This window comes from Ictidomys tridecemlineatus, unplaced genomic scaffold (assembly GCF_052094955.1).
Source record: "Ictidomys tridecemlineatus isolate mIctTri1 unplaced genomic scaffold, mIctTri1.hap1 Scaffold_106, whole genome shotgun sequence".
NCBI classification, from domain to species: Eukaryota; Metazoa; Chordata; class Mammalia; order Rodentia; family Sciuridae; genus Ictidomys; species Ictidomys tridecemlineatus.
The window spans coordinates 360,939-385,411 of record NW_027521011.1 but is presented as its reverse complement, the minus strand read 5'-3'; the positions used below and the strand labels follow the sequence as shown (position 1 = coordinate 385,411).

Here is a 24,473-nt window from a genome sequence, read left to right as displayed (position 1 = left end):
ATTGGTACTTTTTTCAAGTCCTAATTAGCATAAGTTTGGACCAATAGCAGTGGTACTTCCTTCAAGTCCTAATTAGCATAAGTTTGGACCAATAGCATTGGACCAAGTGCTATATAAACCCCTTGGAGGCTATTCTGCGAAGAGAAGCTGCCAGGCCATCCAGATTGCCTCGCCGGAGCCTCGCCTCGCCTCGCCGGAGCCTCGCCTCGCCTCGCCTCGCCGGAGCCTCGCCTCGCCGGAGCCTCGCCTCGCCTCGCCTCGCCGGAGACTCGCCTCGCCTCGCCTCGCCGGAGACTCGCCTCGCCTCGCCTCGCCTCGCGGGAGCCTCGCCTCGCGGGAGCCTCGCCTCTCCGGAGCCTCGCCTCTCCGGAGCCTCGCCTCTCCGGAGCCTCGCCTCGCCGGAGCCTCGCCTCGCCGGAGCCTCGCCTCGCCGGAGCCTCGCCTCGCCGGAGCCCCGCCGGAGCCCCGCCGGAGCCCCGCCGGAGCCCCGCCGGAGCCTCGCCGGAGCCTCGCTGGAGCCTCGCCGGAGTCCCGAGGAAGTTCCAGCCTGCTTTGTTTCCCGGAGATGGTTCCTCGACTTCGGAGAGACTGCCGAAAGAAGAAGAAATGGTTGAGGATCTGCTGGGGTCTGCTGCAGCCCTGCGTGGAATGGCCCGCCATGAAGAGCTAGGACTCCTCTCTGCTGCCGAGGCCTCCCTGCCCCTCGCAGGCAGCGCCCTACCTGCCAGCAGAAGCCATGGAGCTTCGTCTTCGAACTCCGGTTTCAAAGGTATTGTTATATTTTAGATAATTAGTCTAAATATTGAAATTTGTTAATTTTAATTTCCAATAGTGAAAATTATGAGATTTACAAAGAATAGAAAATTATTTCCCACAGTTCTGGAGGTAAGAAGCCAGAAAAAGTCTGTCCCAATAGTTGAGTCATCATTTGGCAGAAAAGTGGGAGAGAGTATACCCACTCTTAAAAGCCCTTTTACTTTCCATTCATTTGATGTTGATTTGAGTGTTATTAAATGATTTTATTAATTTTCACTTATTGGTTGTTTAAATTATAAAATCCGTTTTAAAGATTTTTTTAAGTTGTTAATGGACTGTTTATTTTATTTTGTTTATATGCGGTACTGAAACTTAAACCCGGTTCCTCACACATACTAGGCAAGTGCTCTACCACTGAGCCACAACCCTGGCGTTTTTTTGGTGTTAAGTTTTGTGAGTTCTGCATATATCCTAGGGATTAATGCTCTGAGGTGCATGTGGGGAAGATTTTCTCCCATTCTGTAGGCTCTCTTTTCACATTATTGATTGTGTCCTTTGCTGAGAATATACTTTTTAGTTTGAATGTATCCTGTTTATTAATTATTGAATTTACTTCTTGGAATGTAGGAGTCTCCTTAAGGAAGTCAGGTCTTAGGCTGTCATAGTCAAGATGTGGGCCTACTTTTTCTTCTATTAGGCACAGGTAGTCTGTTCTAGTGCCTAAATTTTGATTCATTTTCAATTGAGTTTTGTCAAGAGTGAGAGAGAGGGCTTTACTTTCTTTTTTGTTTTATGTGGCTTTACAATTTTCCCTGCACCACTTGTTGAATAGACTTTTTAAATTTAATGTATGTTTTTGGTGCCTTTGTCTAGTATGATATAACGGTATTTTGTGAGTTTGTCTCTGTGTCTTCTGTTCTGTACCATTCATTGGTCTCTGTGTTGTTTTGGTGCCAATGCAATGCTGTTTTTTGTTACCGTGGCTCTGTAGTACAGTTTAAGCTATACTATTATGGTGTGTCTTACTTCACTCTTCTTGCTAAGTATTGCTTTGGCTATTCTGAATCTCTTATTTTTCCACATGAATTTCATGGTTGCTTTTTCTAGTTCTGTGAAGAATTGTCTTTGGGATTTTAATATGAATTCCATTAAAATTTATCCCCAAGCACAAATTAGTTAAAACTGAAAAAGAATCCCAGTTCACTATGGACCTGACAGCTATCTGGTCACTGGTGTCTGTTGAGCCAGCTACTATCTCCTGCACACTGGGTGGTGGCTAAGCTGAGGTTACTTGTTGCATTTCGGTGTTAATGGTGTCTTAGAGTTGAGTCTACTCTGCATGTTGGTGCTGACTTCTAGATTCAGGCACACTTCTGCCACCACACAACCTGGGATACTTTTCTGGTTTTTTTAAACTTAATTGTGTCTGAAAATTTCTTTGGGTCCTTTAACCACTTTGCTTTATCAACGTCTGTGTGCTAGGCACTACACTAGGTGTGGAGTACAGAGTGAATAGGCCAAGTCCTTGCCATGGCACTCAATGAAGTTTGTAGGATAATCATAGCATCTATATCTACCTCAATGTTACTGTGAAACTTAGAAGACGGTATGTCTGTTAATAACTGCAGTGCTGAGGACTGTAATATTGTTGAGGAAATTCATAGACGATTTCATCAGGCACCACCTTGTTTTTGTCTGGGAAGTCAGAGCAATATAAAGTTGTTACTTTTTCTGTAATAAAAACAGACATTGTTTTATTAGTTACACATGACAGTACAATTCTCTTGACAATTCGTACATTTGAATCAAATGGGGTATAATTTCTCATTTTTCTGATTGTACAGGTTGCAGACTCACATTGGTCATACACTCACCTATATATACATGCAGCAATAATGTCTATTTTATTCTGCTGCCCTTCCTATTCCCCCTTCCCCCCTCCCCTGAAATCTCTCTACCCCATCTAATGTGATATACTTCCTTTTTTTTTTTCTCCTGGCAACATCATACATGTATTCTGTATAATGATGAGGGTCTCCTTCCATCTTCCATGCAATTCCCCTTATCCCTCTTTTTCTCTTCCACCTCTCTTTCCTATTTAGTGGTACCCTTCTTCTCAATGCTCTTCCTCCCTATCCCATTTTGAGTCACATCCCTTATATCAGAGAAGACATTCGGCATTTGTTTTTTAGGGATTGGCTAACTTCACTTAGCATAATCTGCTCTAATGCCAACTATTTCCCTGTAAATGCCATGATATTGTTATTTTTAGTGCTGAGTAGTATTCCATTGTGTATAAATGCCACATTTTTTTATCCATTCATCTATTGAAGGGCATCTAGTTTGGTTCCACAGTCTAGCTACTGTGAATTGTGCTGCTATAAACATTGTGGCTGTGTCCCTGTAGTATTCTCTTTTTAGGTCTTTTGGCTATAGTCCGAGAAGGGGAATAGCTTGGTCAAATGGTGTTTCCATTCCCAGCTTTCCAAGGAATCTCCATACTGCTTTCCAAATTGGCTGCACCAATTTGCAGTTCCACCAGCAATGCATGAGTGTACCTTTTTTCCCACATCCTCCCCAGCACTTATTGTTGCTTGACTTCATAATGGCTGTTATTCTTATTGAAATGAGATGGTATCTTAGAGTAGTTTTGATTTGCATTTTTCTATTTGCTAGAGATGGTGAGCATTTTTCATGTATTTGTTGATTGATTGTATATCCTCTTCTCAGAAGTATCTTTTCAGGTCCTTGGCCCATTTGTTGATTGGTTAATTTAATTTTTGTTGTTGTTTTAAATGTTTGAGTTCTTCCTATACTCTAGAGATTAGAGCTCTATCTAATTTGAGGGGTAAAAATTTGTTTCCAGGATGTAGGCTCCCTATTCTCACATTATTTCTCTTGCTGAGAAAAAAACTTTTTAGGTTGAATTCATCCCATTTTTTGATTCTTGTGCTTTAGGTGTCTTATTAAGGAATTTGGGGCCTGCCCCCACATGAGAAAAACAGACATTTAACACAGTTTATATCTGAAACCTGTGAACTTCAGGGATCCCTGTGGGTTGCCTGTCTCCAGGTCAGACACACAGTTCTGTGCTTACTCAGTACAGGTTTGGAGACCCTTGAAGCTTCTCCTATAACCATGAGAGCCAGTGCTTCATAGTCTGGCAAATTCCGAGTCTCCAGCTCACATAGATGACATATCCCTATGGTGCTGACTTCCCCCCAATCAGTTCATCTCCTGCCTTCACATACTCACTGGCTGCCATTTAGCTGGAAGGCCCTGTTCCATGATGGGAATGTTCTAGACTTTGCCTTAATTGTTCAGAGCTCTTGGAGAGGGGCCTGGCCTTTCCTAATCCCCAAAACACTGTGTCCTCTTCATGGTCCTGTTATTACTGGCTGTGAGTGTGCTTTTTGCAGATGGTGGTGTACTGCAAGCTCATACCACATTCATTTTGTGTCCTCTCCTTATAGCACTTAGCAAGGTGCTGAGAGTTGGTCTGAAAAATGACCCAAAACTTCATGACCATATGGTTAGGAAAACCTAGGGGTTGGAGGCAATAATAGTCCGGAGAGAAACCAATTCCTCCTAGGGAAACACATGCACAATCAAACTTCATTTTAGTAAAACAACATCCTGCACAGTAAAACCAAGTAATTCTGGATGGATTTCGGAGAGTTAAAAATATGAAGGGAAAACAGAAGTAGAACATAAAATTGAATAGTTTTTCAATTTCTGCTTGGGATCCGGTTGTCACTGTCAGATCACACTGTGCTCTAGCTGGGGATCATGAATATATCACATGAAGTGAGAGATGTAGAAACACATATTCAGTTATTTGTCTTGTTGTGACACAGCACATTTCCTTAGTCTTTTATGAGGGAAAAATTACACATTTCCTTTAAATATTGCTCCTAATGAATGCTATGCTAAGGCTGTTCTGCCTCAGCCAATAAAGACCTGGGCTTTGTTCAGAGGGACCCAGATTTTTAGAAAAAGGCTAAGCAGCAGAGAGAGAGACACATATCAAATCAGTTGTCAGAACAGGACTCCACCATGACTGTAAATATTGAGCAATCACTTCTGGTTCTGTGATTTAGTATCTGTGCTGCCTCTGCATCTGGTGGTCTCTAACTGATAAGCTGGCTTTTGACATTGGCCTGCATGAGGACACCACAGGTGAAGACTTGGGGATGGTGGAGAGCCTGGCTGGGGTTGGGTTGGACCATTGTGTGAGATGCCATGGAAGATGCATTAGACCAATACCTGGTGGGTAGAATCAGGAAAAAGTGCTTTCTTCTTGACATTGATAGAGGGAAGGAAGTCTGAATTTTTCCTAATGGCAATCCCCAGGTAATTAGTTGGATATTCAAACTAGGTTTCAAACTCTACTCTTTCATGAGTTTGGAGGGGAAAACTAGTACTTACTATTTAGCTTACTGGGTGTTAACTATCATAGTGTGCACTGGTTAGTTTATAAAATATCACTGCATATCTCTCATTTTAATCAGATTTTAAGTATACACATGTAAAGTCCTCAATGTCAACATACAAACAAAAAATAGAGAATGAGAACCTCCTTCATTTCTCTGACCATAGGCCATTGTGCTGAATTTAATATCTGTTAAGGAGATACGCATTTCCATATTTTTGAAACAAATATAGGTATATATTAACATACTTATACTTTTGGAAAGTCAAAATAAGAGAACTCTTCTCAGTTCTCTGAGGATTTAGACTTAATTGATAAACCTCTATGCAGTATGGATCTTATCTCAGAACCACATTTAAATAAATAAATAAAATTAAGGCTCATTGGCAAATAAATAAATGAAAACCAATAGCATACATTTTCTGGAATGCTATTGCACAGTAAAGTGGTGAGTATTGATAACATTTAGATATGGTATATTTCAACAAGGTGGAAGAAAAGATCCCACATGTTTTCACCATATAAAAAGGGGAAATGTTTAAGGAGGTGGGTGTCTTTAACCTGATATAAACATTGTACCTTATTTGGTGTATCAAATCATCACATGGTACTCTCTAAATACATAGAATTTTTACATTTTATATATCAGCGATAAATTTAAAATATTTTCCATATTCTGAAGTTTTGTAAACAAAACATGATTAAAAAGTTATTTATTAATAAATAACTTCTGAGAATCCTAGGCACTCTCATTTCATTTTCCATAGGCTCAGTAATACTTCTGTATTTTCTCTAGGCTTTTGGTATTCTCATCTAACATATTTTGGCACACTGTTAAATGAAATTAAAGTCAAGGTTGCTCTTCAGCAGACATATAAGACAGGTTCTGGAGATTGTGTTCCTATGATAAGATGTTAAGATGATACAGTAAGTCCCTTCCCCTGCATCAGATCCCTTGTGATACTCTGCACCCCCATAGATCTACTTTTACTGAATTACTGGGTTATTTATTGTATTTGTTGTCTGCTTCTCTTCATCAGAATGGCACCCACAAGGCAGGTGACTATTTTTCTTGTTTATTGATGTATCATAAGCTACTGTGAAACAGTGGTTGGCAAATAAATAGTAGTTACAGTATAAATGGTTGTGTGAGTGAATGCAAAACTAACTACAACTCTAAAATGTGGATCTGGTGAATAAAGATAAGGAATTCTGCCAGGTGACCTGCAAGTAAGAGAGATTGTGTAAGGAAAGCGTCGTGAAGCACAGGCTACATATTGATGGTAAGGATGCTTCAGAAATATTATTGGATTAGTCTTCATTGACTCATGCAAAATTAACTTTAACAGGAGATTTTCTACCTCAGGCGCAAGTCTTTTGGGATAAAGGTCAAGGCAAGGTGTAGATCCCTATCTGAGCTACTCTTTTCTTTGGCTCTGAATGTAGATTTAAATGCAGAAGTACATGGAAAAGTAAATCCCCTTTTCTTAACAAATAATATAACTGGGAATCAGCAGTTTCTTAAGATGATGAATGCAGGGAGAACGGTGGTGTGACTATATAGTTATTTTAAGCCAAGTGGCTGGGTAACAATGGGGTGAGCAGACATGGGAAAATCAATGAACATCCACAGAAAGAATGTTCCAGAAAGAAGGCCTGACAATGCAAACATTCAGCAGCAGGATAGTCTTAGCTGAATTTTGAAGGTCAGGAGAGGTTTGTGAACTTCATTCTTCAGGGGAACATGAGGCTGCAGAGACACCAGAAGGCAGCGAGGACTGGGGTGAAATTTTTGTTACCAGACCTACTGACTATTGTGTGAAGAAGGCCACAGGACAGGAAAAGAGGAAGCCTGGGCACCATGTAAGAGGTTGCTGTGTTTGTTCACATGAGAGATGTAGGTGCTGCTGGAATTGATAAAAGCAGACTGATGTGGGAGGTTTAAGGAGTCTTCTAGCAGGTTCTGTGAGAGTATATATTTTCAACTATAAGAGAAAATTGAAGATTGTTTGTTCATTTTCCACTGCTGAAACGAAATACCTGAGATTGGGTAACTTATAATGCACAAAATTTATTTGACTCACAGTTCTGGAGACTGGGAAATCCAAAAGCATGGCACCAGCATCTGGGAAAGGCTCTCATACTGTCTCATCCCATGGGGGAGGGCAGAAGGCCAAGGGGAGAGTAGGGAGAGACCGAAGGAGTGAGGTGAGAGGGGAAAATTCATTTTTATAACAACTCAAGATAATTAACCCCCTCCTATTATAATGACTGTAATCTATTCATGAGGGCTGTGTCCCACAGTCATCTCTTATTAGGCCCCATTATCCAACACTGTTGTTTTGGGAATGTTGTTTCCAACATATGAAATTTGATGAACACATTAAAACCTTAGAAAGATGTTCTTTCTAATGATGTATAGAGGGCTAAAATAACACATTGGACTTCTGTATTTCCTACCCACAAGTTCCTTAAATCCTGTAGGCTGGTTGTATCACAAGTTTAGAGCTGATAAGCTACTCTCTAATTGACTGATATAACAAGCAATGTCATCTTCTTTCCACTTTTATTGGCAGGGGTAGTGCCAAAGCTTAACATCATTGCATTTGACATTTGCAAATTAAGGATAAAGAAGTTCCTATGATCTTCTACTGTGCAAAAAGTCACCTACATGTGGGTTTTGTGGGTCAAGAACTTGGGAGAAGCTTGGATAGGTGGTTCTGGCTTGAAATCTTGCTCATAAAATTGTAGTCAGGTATTCATTTGGGCAATAGCTCATCGAAAGTCTCAGCCAGGGGGCTGGGAATACAGTTCAGTTGGTAGAGTGCCTGCCTTGCATGCACAAGGCCCTTGGTTTAATCTTTAGCACCCCCCCCCAAAAAAAAATAGAATCAGCTAGGACTGAGAATTTACATCCATGGTGACCTTCTCACTATTGGATGTGGGTCTCAGCTTCTCTTCCTGTAATCCCTCCACAGAGCTACTTGAGTGATCCCTACACATGGCAGCCAGTCCCATCACAGTAAGTGAACCAAGAGATGAAGGTTAAGGCTGAAATACCTTTTATGACCCAGTCTTGAAAGTTACTCACATCCTACTTCTATCATGTACCATTATCCTCGAGAGACCTGCCTTGGTTCAGAGAGGAAGCGTTGATTACCAGGAGGCAAGGATCTTGGAGAATGGCCATCACATTCTCTAGAAGACAAAGGACATTGTGATCCCTCATTGAAAGAGCACAGGAGTTATTTTTCCATGATGATTTATCCCTACTAAAGACCCTGTGTCCAGTGCTGACTCCTTGGGAGAAGGTTGTATGCCAAGTCTCAGGTTCCTCATCTGTGAAATGGGCTCTGGATCCTGCCTTGGGTGTACTGTGATATTTGAGTCTGATGCTGACAACAACTAGTGTCTCATGAATGTCCTTCTTTTTCTCTCTTCTTAGTGGGGGAAGAACACACTTAAGTACAGGTCTAAATTATCTTTATTGCCATACACCTTTTACAACCTTTGCACTTTGTTTTTGTATAGATTGAACCAGTGTTTTTTTCCTAGCTTTCCTTCACACCTTTTGGGCAAAACACATTGGAAATAACTTGCTCTGGGCTACACCATGGCTAGGACAGAGACAGGCACACCATGCTGATCCAACATCTGCCGACTGTTTCCCTGTGGCATCTGTCATTGAAACCTGCCCACTCAGGCTTGGCTCCTCTTCAGCTCATTGTGCACCCACCCACGTGATAAAATCATCAAATTTCTATCCATGGAATGAACTGTATTCCTGATGAACCATCTGGACAGGTCCACACAGTGATAGCTCATAGCTGGGGACCCTCATCTGAGAATGTGCTAACACATGATCCGCACACAGGCATTTACGTGACTGCAAGTTCGATCCTGGTTAGCTCTGATTTTTCCAAAGTTTCAAATATGTTTACAGATTAGATGTCAGTTGGGTGATTTAATGTAAATTATTTTATCCTTCTTAACATCAGTTTTATAAGGGCTTGGAATGTGGCTCAAGTGGTAACGTGCTCACCTGGCATACACAGGAAACTGGGTTCGAGCCTCAGTACCACATAAAATAAAATGAAGATGTGTCTGCCGAAAACTGAAAAATAAATATTAAAATATTCTCTCCCTCTCCCTCTCCCCCTCCCCCTCCCCCTCTCCCCTCCCCCTCCCCCTCTCCCCCTCCCCCTCTCCCCTCTCCCTCCCCCTCTCCCCTCTCCCCTCTCCCCTCTCCCCTCTCCCCTCTTAAAAAAAGAAAAGAAAAGGAAAGAAGCTTTATGATTCCAAATCCAGAAGCCTCAGGAGCCTCTGATGTGCTGGTCTGTGTGTTCTAGAAATTCAGAGGTAGTTTAGGGCTAGTAATGAGAATTCATACCACCTCGTATCAGGTAGTCACTGGGTAATTTTCTTTCTAGCAATGTCATTAGCCTTGCTCTCCACAGGGGAATTTGGGAGTTGTGTCACCCCAGGACACAATGCCAGAGAGGGTCAATTTTAGCAAAATGGAACTCTTGCTTGGACAACTGAGCTTAAATGGCTTTCAACTGCATTCTGCTAATCAACCTATGTTTGGGCCCTAGCCTTAGAAAACTGCATCAAGAAACAAGCAAGATCTAATTGGTCCCTTGAGTTCCATTATGGAATGCCTGTGCTAGGTGTGACCTCTGAGAAAAATCAGATTAAGCACTCAGGTATCATCTGTATGAAGCCTAAATATTTATGCCAAATATATTCACAATTTTAAGGGTAAGCTTTCTGATCCAGTGGCCTTGCAATCTTTATTGAGTTATGCAGTTGAATTTGCTGTCCGAAATGATGCAATGATGTGTGATAGTGCCAGAGTAAACCACATGGCCCCTGAGTTGGTACTAAGTGGTTTATGCCTCTGGCTTGGTTCCTATGAAGGGATTGGTAACATCCAGCTTCTGTTCTTTAAATGCCATTTAACTCAGAAGCTTCCTCTTGGTAGATTATTTTGTATATGGGAATTCACTGTAAGGTGACAGGATGTTCATTCTGTGTTATGCTTTGCTTGGGCTTTCATAACAAAGTTCCACAGACTGAGCAGCTTAAACTCTAGAAATTTATTTCTTCTTCCTTGCAGGCTAAAAGCCTGAATCAGGAGTTGCATTCTTCTGAGGTGTCTCTCCTTGAGTTGGAGATGGCATCTTTTCCATCTTTCTTCACATCTTTCTTCTATGGATGTTTGTGTCCTTTACAGACATTTATTTCCTTCTGTGAAGGCATCAGTCATGTTGGCTGGATTAGGGTACCAGCTAATGATTTCATTTTAATTTAATTATCTACTTAAAGACCTATGTCCAAATGCAATCACATTCAGAGGTCCTGGGATATGGGAATTCAGCATATAATATTTTGGGGCCAGGGGTCACAATTCAGCCCATAAGACTCTGCTTAATCTGGTCTAGCACTGTTCCAATGGCCATGGACAATAACTTAGTACCTATTGTTTACACTCATAGTGAGACTATTACCCCTACTGTGGTTTGAATATAGTTTAAGAGTGTTCCTAAAGACTCATGAGCTGGAAGTGTGGTCTTCAGTGTGATGCTATTAAGAGATGATATAATTTTGAAGAGCTGGGGCCTAGTGGGAAGTCATTAGGTCATCGAGGAGTTTGTCTTCAGAAGTGATTGACAGGGTTCTCCTGGGTCTCCGTCTTCCTGTATCACCATTTGAGCTCTCCCTTCTGTGTGTGCTCCTACCCTTGTGATGCCACCTGCCAAGAGATCTTCACCAGAGATAAGCAAGTACCTGTGCCATGCCCTTGAACCTTCAAAGCTGTGAGCCAAATAAGCTTACTTTCTATATAAGCACTTGGCTTTTTGTATTTTATTACAGTAACATAAATTGAATTAATACATCTCTATATAGTTTGGTTTCTGACAGGACTAGTAATTGGTTTACCCTGGCACAAGGCATCAAGGACACATCAGCTTTTAGAAGAGCCTTTCCTTCCTCCACTATCCCCTGAGTCTGGTCATAAAAGCAAGGGCATGACCATGTGACACCAGGTCCAATGTCCCAAGCAGTGGCATGGTGTCCCCTTTTGTGACACTAGCCTCTCCTCTGCATTCTTGTAAGGCTGCAGGGTTCCTGGGTGACTCTCCCCCTCACTACACCTCCAAGGCTCAGAGACCCATGGTGAGATGTCTCAGCTCACAGAAGTGCCTCCAACCACTCGTCCACGATTCTCTCCATCTCCACGATACCCTGACTCAAGGAGAAAGAGCACCCTGAGCCAGACAGTTCCATTGGAACCAGCCCCATTTCCTGCAGTTGTGTATAGAGCCTTGCATGTAGGAGGGGACAATTATTTCCTCAGAGGATGAGTGCTGATGACTCAGCCTCTAGGGCTAAGAGAATACTCAATCAGGTTAAAATAACTCTCTGACATCTTATTCTCTGTTTCCACTCTATCAGGGTTCACAAGATATTGGTGAACTTTGGAATTATTTGGGTGGTGAGATGATAAGCTTTACCTTAGAGTCCATGGGTCAGCAGGTCTGAAAGGAGGCCCAATAGGTGCCCTTCTCATTAACTGCCAGGAGGTGAGGAGCTAGAGTTCTCACACACTGACCACAGAGAGACATACATTTGATGGCCTCTGCCCTTTCTTTATTCTCCTCGGGGTAGATGTTTTTAAGTCCTTCCCAACCATATCACAGGAGGGTGTGGGCACCAATCAGGAAGAGAAGGACCTGGTTTTTAGGGTTTTTATAAAGGACTCCAGGGATCCTTTAGTTCCTCCCACTCTTGAGCACAGACCTTTTCATAGGCCCTGCTGGAGACTGGTAACTGTCCTAGGCACGACATCACCCTCCTGCCCTGAGTTCTGGGAGCTGCCACCCAGCTTCAAAATAACCCCAGACTAGTATCTCTGGACCTTAGTTTCCTCACTATGAACCCTGGTATTTCTTCCAGCTCCTGAGTTATAGTCCATGTCTAGAAATTTATTACTAAAAGGTTCCTCAAAACTAGTGTTATTATTATGGCTTTTGAATCCATGGGGCAGAAATTTAAACAGGCACATCTGGAATGCCTCATCTTGGCTCCATGTCTGAGGTCTTCACAAGAATAATGCAAATTAGATCTCTCTTTTCTTTATCTCTTCACCCAGTCCTTCCATGAGGTTGCTTGGGCTTCCTCACAGCATGGAGTATCAAGATCATCAAACCTATCTGTAGCTGCTTGGGGATGGGAGCATGTATTCCAAGAGGTCTGGGTAGAAGCTATAAGTATTCTTAAAATTTGGGATCAGAAGTCCCAGAACATTACCATCCATCACATTTTACAGGCTAAGGAATTCAGGAAGTAGGTAACTGCATTCCACCTTTCAATGGAGAAGTAGCAGAGAACATAGGGTCATACTGAATGTATCAAAACCCACCTCTGAGCCAATTTTCAGCCTGAGCCCATGGCTTCATGTATCCTATGGCACCTGCAGTTATCTCTGCTTTATTTCTCAGGTGCTTTCTCTGGTACCTCAGGGCTTCCTCAGTGTATCTACAGGGCAACCTGGACGTGCTAGATATTTGTAACCTCGACTCATCAGTAATGGGAATGAGTAAATACACCAGAATGGTATCCTATGGAAAGATGGTTGGGAGGAAAATTCTGATTCCTCACTCAAAGACCCCAAGCACTGAGCCTGATTTCCCAGCAGTGACTGTTCCTCATTTCATGGTCTATGAATTATTTTCCTTCTCTGGCTCACCTTTTCTCTCACCCTTGGGCTTCTCTGACATTGTCCAGGTAGACTGTCTGTCCTTGAGCCTTTGTAGTACCTGATGTAAGAGGTGTCTAAGCTGAGATACTGGCTTGCCCTTGGGCTCTGGAGAAGACATCAAGTTAAGTGTTCATTAAGAGGGCCCAATCATTCATTGCTTTCTAGAAATGCCTATGTTGTCATAAGTTTAGTTTCACAATCCAGATGTAGAAAACTCCATAGAAATGTAATGGCCTGATTCCCTGAATGGATTTTATGATTAAGGTGCACTGGTACCTGTATAATTCTTAGCCTTCCAAGACCTGAGAGATCTCACTTTCCTTACCCCTGTTGTCTTGAGTCACCTCCCCAGGGCTCCTGTGACCATGGATGATGTGGAGGCATATCTTGGGCATGCTCAGCAGAAAAACCTTTGAGATGAAATCATGCAGGTCTCAGGATCATAATAAAGCCTTCCTAGTCTGGCCTCATTGTCTTTCCATGTTTTATTCCTTGGAAAGGTACACAGTGGTGCTTTTCATCATATTTCAAACTTAGCTTTCTTTGAGTGCTTACCAGACAGCTAAATTTCTAAAGGCCTTCATAAATACAAACACTTTAATTTCTTTCAACCACCATCTTGGTGTTCAGTAGGAGAGCAAGACATGGAAAAGCCAAATAAATTGTTTACTTCTTTTCTCATAACCTTTGTTCTCTGATGGCACAACCCATCTGCAAGCACATACTGATATATACAAGCACGTACAAAACTCTGTGGTCTTTGTCTCAACATGTAATGCTCTCCCTTGTGCATGTACTATACCTCTTCTCCATGGAGAGACCAGCCAGTCCTCTGTGGGGAGTAAATGAGGTGGAGAAGTTGATCTATGAGGTTTTGACTGTGGGTTACAGCAGTGTGACCTTGAACAGCTGAATGATTCAGCCCCTTTGGGTTAGAACTTCCTTCCCTGCAGTCTCCAGCCATTTCTACCTCCTGTGTTCTGGATGAAATGCATTCACCTCAATTGCATCTTCTCTGAATTCAACAGGAATTCATTGCTTATCTTTGATGCTTTGAAGTCTGTTGTCTCACTGGACTGACATTGTCTCTGCGTAGGAAGCATGTCTAGTTGTCCTCCACCCCTCGAGGGGCATCAGTCTTTCTAAAGGCAATGCTTTCTGAAAGGGCATGAAATTAGAGAACTAAATGGGGAATAGAAATAGGAATAGATCTGCTCACTGTCAGAGATGCCAATAAGTGGGGCATTCCTAACAGTGAATTTACTAGGTGGCACATGTACTAAATGTCATATATCATTCCTTTCATTAGCCACAGAGCAAAATCTCCAGATCAAAATTATCTACTAACTGAACAGTGACAATCTCGGCTGATAGAAACACACCACTGAAATGCAGCTGCTGTTCTCTGGGACACAGTTTTCTCAGTATCATAAGCTTGATTTGGTATCAAATGTTCCTTCACAGTCTCCTCTGAAGTCTTGTGAGCTGAGCAAATGTAAATATCCTGGGGTCCCAAATCCTAATGATTGCAACTAAAGATATGGTACAAGGACCATTAATATCAGCCCTAATGAGCTTCACTAATGAAAACACTAGTAAATGTACTGTTATTTCAGCAGCTCTGTACACGCTGAAGGGTGGCTTACCACTCCCTGATCTCTGCAGAGATTGGAGCTTGGGGAGATTGACTCCTGCAGGGGTCTCACTAGGTACTTCCCACTAAGCAGAAGCATCCAGCTGCCCCTTTCTGCTTTCGATTATATACTTATCCTGAATTATTTCTCCCAAAATATTTCAGATCATTTATTTACTTGAAAATTGCTTGTTTATTAATCACCTGTCCTAAACTGTCTGTTATTTGGACTCATTTTAGCCTTGGTATCAACAAAGCCACTTCTTCCTCAGATCTCAGATCTATGGCAGGTTAAATGAGATGAAGGATGTCCATTGGCATAGGTCTACAATGAATTAGCAGGGCTGCTTTCTCACTGCCTTGTGATGGGGGCAACATTTTGTTCTAGCCCTTAATGTTCACTGGCAGATTCTGTTCTTATCCATTATCAAAGATGTTTCTGAGAGTAATGATTCTTCCGTGACCTCATTGTTTTCCTTCATAAAACCCATGGCATAAGCTACTACTGCTGCTGGGTATCAGAGAGGGATCCTCTTGCAAAAGGGAGAGACCTGTGTGGTCCCATGAGGCTCAGAATGTGTACAGACTACTGCACATTAGGTCAACAATAATTTTGATCCTTTTTTGGAACTAAATGTGTCTGTACCCTGAGTTGTTAGGTTCTGGCAGATGATAACTATATATGCTTTTAGTTCTTGCAGTGTGCAGAAGCCGGAAAGCTAAGAATGACATTTCCCAAATTTCCTTGCAATTAGATTCTGCTCATCATTTTATTTAAGTTCTGTAAGATGCATGTACTTATGGTTTTCAGGGCAGAGGGTAGTAGGACCTTGTTTTGCTGTGCTTACTCTTTCTACTAGGAAGCCTGGAGGAGGCCCTGGTGTTCTGCAGCAGCATTAGCTAGAGTCCCAATTTCCTGGTAGTGGCTGCATGGGGCCAAGAACTGGACTTGGAGTAGCTATTTTTCAGTTCAGTAAGTAGCAGGTGGGCACTCAGTGATGGGAACTCTGCAATCCCTAGCTCTCAGTTGAGGTGAGATATTCCTGAAGAGCCCTATGCACATGGGGCAAAATCTTCTGAGCATGAAAAATGCATCCTGTGGAAAACTGTTTTCAAGAGGTGCATATCGCATGAGTTGCAAAGTCTTTATGTACAATAGAATTCAATAAATAGGATGTTCTAGAGCTAAATGTTAAGAACATTCTTAGTGATGGGGAGTTTCTTCATTGGTTTAAAAGAAAAAAAAACCTTGAGGAAAGTGAACATTGGGCAAAATCAGATTTGTTCTGCTCCTGAAATGCAGTTTTTCTGTTATGCTTTGCATCTAAAATGTCCTTAAAAGCTCATGTTTTGAAAGCATGAACTCCAATATAGCAATATTTAGAGGTGAGAGTTTTAGGCAAAGATCAGGGCTCTGAACTCTTTAGTGGATTTATCCATTGCTTAATTAATATTGATAAGTGAATGAAGTTCTGTGTGGTAACTGTATGTAAATAGGGTATGTCTAGAGGAAGTAGGGTATTACTAGAGGTAGTAGAGAAAGAAGATATGCCCTTGGGAGTATATTCCGTCCCTGTTTTTTCTCTCTTTCTCTCTATCTTTCTCTCCCCCCCTCCTTCCCAGCAGCCATGAGATGAGCAGCTTTGTTCCGCCATGCGCTTCTCCCATAATGGTTTTGCATTGGAGTAAGCCAACCTTGGACTAAACTTCTGAAACCATGAGCCAAAATAACACTTTCCTTTTCTTAGTTGTTCCCATCAGGTATTTTGGTCTCAGTGCTGCAAAGTTGACTGGCACATTCCTTTCTCCTCTCCCCCATTTTAGATTATTTCTTTGCCAGCAACCAAAGACAGCCCACAGATTTCTTTACTTTATAGCTTTCTTTCCTTTTGTATAAAGGACTTACTTTGAGTACTAAATGAGTTTCTCATTCAGCCACAACAGTTGTCTATGTTCCTCAAATTTATTGCAATAAATGCTATCATTTTTATGTTTAAATGTAAAAAGTAAACATAAACTCTACTTTGCCCCAGACCACCACTTCTCCTATTGACCAAGGCGTATCCATCCAGGATACATGTTTATACATTTAAAAATTATGTTTAATTGAGACATTATATAATATATATATATAATGAAAAACATTGTGATTATTCCTATACATGTGTACAATGTGCAGTCATTAATTAAGGTAATTAGAAATTTTGTCATCTCAAACATTTATCATTTTTGTTGTTGTTGTTCTGGGAACATTCAAAATACCCTCTTCAAGCCATTTTGAAATATCTAATACAATTATTATTAACTGAAGTTTCTCTATTGTGCTATAGACCACTATAATGTATTCCTTTTATCTAACTGCATTTTGCCTCTGTTTAAACCTTCTTCTACCTACTCTTCCTAAGCTTCCTATCTACTATTCTACACTATACAATTATAAACATGGTTTTGTTTTATTTTATTTTGCACAAATGAGATTTTACAGAGCATACTACTCTGTAGCTTACCCTTAGCATTTTATGTATTTTGGACAGCCCTGCCTAGTAGGACATACATGAAAAGGCCTGCCAATAGCAAGCATTTATTGAGCATTTCCTGTGAACTGTGCATTGAATTACATCTTTCAAGTAGATTAATATATTTAATCTTCACAATGGAAGAAGAAATCGATGCTTGTAGAATTTGGAGAAGGGGAATCACATGAGCCTGTGTTATACTTCCCTTCACCTACCCAGTCCTTGACTGGCTTTCCTGCCAGCAGTCAGACAGACTGGTTCAAGAACACTTCTGGTCATGTTGCTGGCCCCCTTTAAGTACTTTGCAAGATTTGGGGGACAAAGACAAATTTCCTTCCTCTGTGCCTAGGATCTGCATTGTGTCTAGCTTGTGTCATCAAATATAGACCCAAAGCCCTTCAGTTTCTCAAACAGGGAGGCCCTATACCACCCTCAGACCAGGAATTAAGGCAAAATGTTCTCTCTGGGATGTTTCCACCCTCTGCCAAGTAACTTCTTCAGATGTCCTTCCAAATATCCCTCTGATTTCAGGGATACCACCAATTCATCAGAAAGCCTTCACTGGCATATGCCAGGTATCACTACTTTTTTGTCATTTTGATAAAGGGAAAAAAACATATTCAGCAATTTGATCTTTCTTTCTTTAATTGTGTCCAAGATCAAGCACATTCCTTGGTGATTTTCCGCTTCATCACTGTTTGTTTATACATTTAGATCATTTTCTGTTGAGAGACTTTGGTTATTTTTGAAGCTCATTGTATATTAAAGAAATTATTATCTTAAATATTCTAAATATCTTTTCTCTTTGGACAATAGATGGCTATCTATGTAGTTAAGAAGAGACTTTTGCCCCTTCAAAGTTGAGAGTGGAGCAGGAATCCAGTTTTTTTCTTCTCCTCCCCAGGGATTTCTAGGTGAGTCCAAAGCAGACATGGCTACTTCATGCTTCCCTAGGGATTTGGAATGGCAATTAACCAAGGCTCCTGCCTGCCTTTTCCTGCTTATTTCTGTACTACCTATTATTCCTTTAGTTATCTCTTACTCTCTTCTTTCATCAGATGCCTATAAAGGATGATGCTCTAGAACAGACCCTTTCCAGAAAGGAGCAGAGAGTAAGTATTTTAGGCTTTATGTGCCACATTGGACAATATAAGTTTTTAAAAAAATGTTTTACAATTTTAGAATCCATACTTAGTCTGTGGGACATATTATAGGCAACCTACCACATTGCTTACTCTGTAATAAATTTGGTGACTATTTTATAAGTACTTTCCCATTTTTTTCTTGTTCATACTTTCCTGAATTCCATTTACAAGCACATATTTCTAGATTTTATTAGTGCTTTGTCTAAGATTTAGAGTATATAAGAAGAATTGCCAATTTTGCAATACTATGCCTTTTGTTGGACAAAAATAACTTATATTGTCAAATCTTCTTTTCTGCTACACTGAGGATTTAATTTTTTTTCTTACCACATATTCATATTTCTTGTTAAATTTATTCCTAGGACTTTGCCTTTTTAGTGTTATTATGATATTTTTTTCTTTCATTTTATTTTAATTTAATTCATATTTGATGCTGGTTAATTCTTGATTGTGGGTTGTTATAAAAGAACAAGACCAACCCTTCCTTTTCTCTGGCTTCCCATCTCATCATATAACCTCTTCTCCTTATATACTTTTCCACCATCATGCTCTAGCAATGCTGTTGAACAGTCCCATGCTGTTTGAAGTTTCAGTTTTCAAAACTATGAGCTAAATAGATCTTTTTACTTTATAACAGTCTCAGTCTGAGATATTTTGTTATAGCAACAGAAAATGGAATAATACTTTTGGTTTGGAAGTAAAGAGAGTTCTCTGCATTCTTTCTTCAATATTGCCACCTTTCCTTAGATATCTGTATTGGTGTGGGAATCAGAAAAAAATCAAATTTTATTTATTTTTTCTTCCTTCCTTCAGCATGCTAAGCATGCATTCTTCAACTGAGCTATGTCCCTAAGATTTTTTTGTCTGCATGTTTTTGTAACTGAAAACACTGTATTTTCTGTTGACAATTTGAGATTTTATCTTGGAGTCAATGGGAAGGAATAGGCAAAGTTATATGGTTGTAGTAAGACATGGCAGCAAGAATGCTGAAGGTGAGAGTGACAGGACAAGGCTTGGACTGCACTGGCAGAAGTGACTCCAGCAAAGGGCTTGGACCACTGCCCCTGGAGAAGGCCCAGCTTCAGGGATGAAGCTACTTACCAAGGTGTGGAATCAGAGAGAGTTATACCTCAACCTGTCATTGATACTGCTCTTGGTCAGGAGTGAGTTGATGTCATCCAATGACCCCCAGGTGGAGGGAGCCTGTCTCCAATAGAACAATGGAAGAAAAGTCCTTGGACATGATATCTCCAGGATCCCAGACAGAACCTGGCAGTGGGGACCAAGTGCCTCATCCTCATGAAGTCAGTGATTTTGGGACTGCAAGGCAGTTGCCCTTCAGAAGTGGAAATGGCTTGTGTCTTGAAAATCAATCAAAATTCCTCCTGGAGTCCAGGTGAATCTGGAAACATAACCCACCTCCCTCATTCAATGAATATATTTACTATTATACTTACTTAATTCATTAACCAAATCATGCTCCTTTTGGAAAGGTTTGCCCTGGAGCTTGCAAATACTAGATAATACCATGGAGTTAATACACATTCAGGGGCTGGGGCTGGGGCTCAATGGAAGCACACTTGCCGGCAGGTGTGAAACACTGGGTTTGATTCTCATCACTGCATAAAAATAAAGAAAATAAAGTTCTGTCAACAACTAAAAAAATACGCGTTCAATAGAAACAGTAATACTGTGGTTATATCAAGCCCAAGCAAAGAATGCAAACCTCAAGACCTTTGAATTGCCCAGTCCCAAAGGTCTCTATGGTTTACGGTCATTCAGGTTTGATCTAGATAGGGAAATTTGGTTTCTGGTCAGAGGCTTTGGGCAGCATGTTTCTGTTTTCTCTCCAATGGTTTGAAGTCTCTCTGAGGTTCCTGGCATTACTTTGTTCCTAGTGCCGACTCCCAGTTTCCTCAATCCAAGGGAAGTTTTTTGAAGCAGATGAAACCAACTCCCATTTTCTTGTACAAGGACAAGTTAGAGTGGTCTGGTGTGCCTTCCAGAATCTTCTAGATGAGAGAATACCTGTGGAAACCACATCCCAGTGTTCCAGAAAATTGCTCTGTGTGACTGGGTTCACCTGCTCCTCCTCTCTCCTTTTGCTCAATACTCACTTAAGATCTTCCCACAAATCCAGGGTGGGGATGAACAAGCAGGTTCCCATGTACAGCCAGCTGTCTGTATTTTAACGTCTTTGAGAACACTGTCCACACTGCCCACCCTCAGAGAAAGGAAAAAAGGCCATTACCCTGGGTTCAAAAAATGGCTCTCACTCTTCCCTTTTGCTGAAGGGTGAACCCAGTCAAGCTGTATATGTGGAATGGCTGGGGTTTCTTTGTTCCTTTTATTTCATTTTTTTTTCTAGTGTAAAAATCTGGTTTTACTGTGTAATTTTAAAATTTCATTAATTGACTAATAACAATTGTGTAGATTTGTGGGATACAGTGTGCTGTTTTAATGTATGTACACATTATGGTATGATTAAATCAAATTAATGATCATTTCCATCATATGCTTACTATTTGTTTGTGGAGAGAATATTTAGTCAACTTTTTAAAAAATAACAGTTTTGAAATATCTCCATGCTGTGTAGTAGTTCACTGAAGCTACTCTTGTCTGACTGAAACTGTGTATTCTTTGAACAACATTTCACCTTCCTAATCCTCCTTCTTGTTTATTTCTTAAATTATTCAGACCATAGAATCTGTTTTAACCAAGCATCAACCTTTAAAGTATTGAAGCCTCTGACAAGCTTGTGGGAATGAGCACAGAGAACAAGAGGTTGGCCATCAGCAGTGGAACACAAAACAAAATTGGTATCCATTCCCATCAGGATGAATTTAATGAGTGGACGTGAGACGACATGACCCACTACTTCCTAACAAAACATGTGAGTCTCTTGCATACATTCTTTGAATGAAAGTTGCTAAATAGAAAAGTACAAACTGTAATTCCATTTACACAAAATAGAAAATGTAGCAGAATATGTCATATGCATTAGAAGTCAGGATAATGGTAGATCAGGGATCATGAATGGGCATGAGGCCAGCATGGATGTGCTCAGTTTGTAAAGATTCAACAACCCACACACTTAGGAGATGTGCTAATTTTGTGTGCATTTGCGTGGATGTGTGTGTGCATGTGTGTATGTTTGTGTGTGTGTGCATATGTGTCTACTTGCATGTATGTTGATGCATGTGCATATGTATTAATATTGTGTAAATTGTGTATATGATGTGTATGTATGCATATGTATATATGTGTGCATGCATATGTGTGTGTGTGTGTATATATATATATATATATATATATAATATATACATATAGTGTGTGTGTGTGTGTGAGTCAGCTTTTCATTACTGTAACAAATATCTGAAATATAAAGAGAAAAAGTGTGTTTTGGTTCACAGTTTTTGAGGTTTTTGTCCATAATTGGCTGGCTTCATTGATTTTTGGGTCTAGCATGATTCATGGAAGGAGAGCATGGTAGACCAAAGCTGTTCACCTCCTAACAGGGATGTGAAAGGGAAAGAGGAAGAGAGAAGGGATGGCCTCCCACTATATCCTTCAAGGGCTCCTGCACAATTTCCTAAAACCTTCTGCTGGGTCCCCTCTATTGACATTTTCACCACCTCCTAATAGTGCCCTTTTGGGGCACAAGTCTTTGATACATGAGTCTTTAAGGGACGTTTTAGATCCAAACTATAGTATATGTGTTCATGTTTATGTTTATATGCATGTGTTGTGCACTCTGTGTGTGTGTTTGTGTATGTGTGTGTCTATCTTATATTTAAAAATAATAGCACAAAAGCAACTGTGTTGTGGGGTGGGCCTCACAAAGGCAAAGTCCATCTGCAGACACTCTATCTTCCATCCTTGACCTTCGTCTTTCTGCTCTATGATCTGGTCCATGCTGCCTTCCCTGGACCTGTAAGGACTGTGCAGTGATTGAAGGCAGGAGACTTTGATGGAAACCACCAGCACAGCATGTTCCATCTATAAGGGACCACCAAGCAAATTGCCACCATGGGTTATGGCCATCAGTATGTGGCAAGAGGGAAAACAAGAAACATCTTGGTGGTGGTGTCTGTAAAGAAAAGGTGTCCAGATTATCCCCCAAAATGAAGCATGTTTGCACTTGAAACCAGGGACCCAGGGGACAGAGTATGGTGGTGGACATAGATAGTGCAGTTCTTCCTCCCAAGGATAAAGGAGGAGAGTGGAGCCTCACAGAGCCAGGCAGCAGCAGGTTACCATTTGCTAAACGTTGTGAGTGCAGCATTTAAAAATCATTTGTATAAATTATACATTAATTAATAACCTATCTTTGTGTGCAAAAAAGGAAAAAAAATCTTTAGATGGTCTTTTAAATAAATTGGAAAAAAGAGGATTGTATGCTTTTCCAATTGGAAATAGAGAGGATTGTATGCTTTCCAACAATATGTTTTGATTTCTAGTGTTTGCTAATATAATAGGTAAAATGGTATTTTTGGTTTAATTTGTATTCTTTGAATACTGTTGAACCTGACCTTCTCTTTATTTACTTGTCAGCTGTGTGGATTTCACCTATAGTTGCAAAATTTATAAAATAAAAATTGAGGATTTGTTGATAAATTTGAATTTTATGTAAACCATAACTAATATTTTTGTTTGTATTGTGCAATAATTGGGATATATTTATTTATGAACAACAGTAATTGTCTATTTGAAATTCAAATTTAATGCAGCATCCTGAATTTCTCATAACACTCATTTTTAACATATATTTTTTAGTTTTCCTTGGACTTTTATTTTGTTTATTTATATGTGTGGCTGAAAATCAAACCAAGTGCTTCATACGTGCTAGGAAAGTCTTCATCACTGAGCTACAAGCCCAGCCCATGGTAATGTACATTTTATTTTATGTTTTTTATCAAATTTTCAGTTGTATTTTTTGTCTTTTATTGTGTTTGTAAGAGTAGTTAGCATGTATTGAATATTAGTCCCTTGTCTTTTTTAAATGTTGGAAACATGTTCTACTGGTGTTTTGACTATTTTTTAAATTCATAATGTTATTTGTTGAAAAATAAGTCTATAATTTCAGCAGAGGTAATTTTTTCAAAATTTCACTGTGTTGCTTATGCTTTTATTTTTTTTAAGAAATCGTCATCTTCTAGAGTTGCAAATATATTCTACAGCACTGGTGGTTCCAGACTTAACACAGACGTATGATGGTGTGATCAAGGATTTTTCATCTTGAAATCAATAAACATTCAGTAGAATATAATTTCAGATTCTGAATTTAATCTTTTTATACCACTCATATTTGTTTTTGGGATAGAATGTATTAGACCCAATGGTTATCTACCACTGAGCTACATTTCCAGCTTTTTTTTAATTTTGAGACAGGCTCTTGCTAAATTACCCAGACTGGTCTGGAACTTCCATTTATCCTGTCTCAGCTTCCTGGGGACCTGGGATTACAGGTATATGCCATCATCCTGTGAGATATTCTTTTTTGATGCTGAGAAACAGCAGGGAGCTGAAGATCCCAGTAAGACACTAGATCATGAAGATAAATGACTGATATTCTACAGTGTGCTTTGCTGCTAAGCTGTGATGTTTGGTAGGCCAGGTGTGTTAAACACATTCTTGAATTATATTTTAGATTTATGATAGTTTTGAGATGTAACCATTGTAATTTGTGTGGCTTGGTGTTTAGATTTCGGCCAGTTATATGTGAACAGAAATGAAATGTGCAGCTTCTGAATTGTCTTTTTAAAGGTGCTTGTCCTGTATTTGGTGTGCCCATCTTCTTTTCCCTGCCACTGACTGGAATGGCAAATACTGCCTAGAACTCATATAGAAGCTCTTTCCTGAAGATATCAGCCCTGAATGACCTTGTGAAGGAAACTAATACTGCTTTCTCTCCCCTCAGTCACATGTGTAGCTTCATGTTGTTTCATGAAAAATAATACATATTTTTTCTTGTTTGAGCCATTGTATTTTGGAATTGCTTCATTACAACTATTCAACCCATACCCTGTAAAATGCCAAAATTTAGTACCTAAATTGGGGTATTCTATAATAATAAATGCATGACATTAGGTACATCATTGGCTGACATAATTAAAAAACATTATATGGGGCTTGGTAGAGTGATTGCTTAGCATGCATGAGGAACTGGGTTTTATCCTCAACATCATGTAAAAATAAAATAAAGATATTTTGTCCACCTATGGCA

At 40.2% G+C, this 24,473-nt stretch overlaps 1 long non-coding RNA gene across 3 annotated transcripts; it reads left to right on the top strand.

Moving 5' to 3' along the window:
- Nucleotides 1-221: 221 nt before the first annotated feature.
- Nucleotides 222-24,225, top strand: LOC120886354 (uncharacterized). 3 transcript variants are annotated; one of them, XR_013432458.1, is made up of 6 exons: nt 222-769; nt 17,919-18,016; nt 18,161-18,214; nt 20,945-21,140; nt 23,024-23,133; nt 23,390-24,225. It is a non-coding gene; the product is annotated as an uncharacterized LOC120886354 (long non-coding RNA). The 3 variants fall into 3 exon arrangements; XR_013432460.1 differs by having other exon boundaries at nt 23,024-23,138; nt 24,014-24,225; XR_013432459.1 differs by having other exon boundaries at nt 228-769; nt 24,014-24,225.
- The last annotated feature ends 248 nt before the right edge of the window (nt 24,226-24,473 follow it).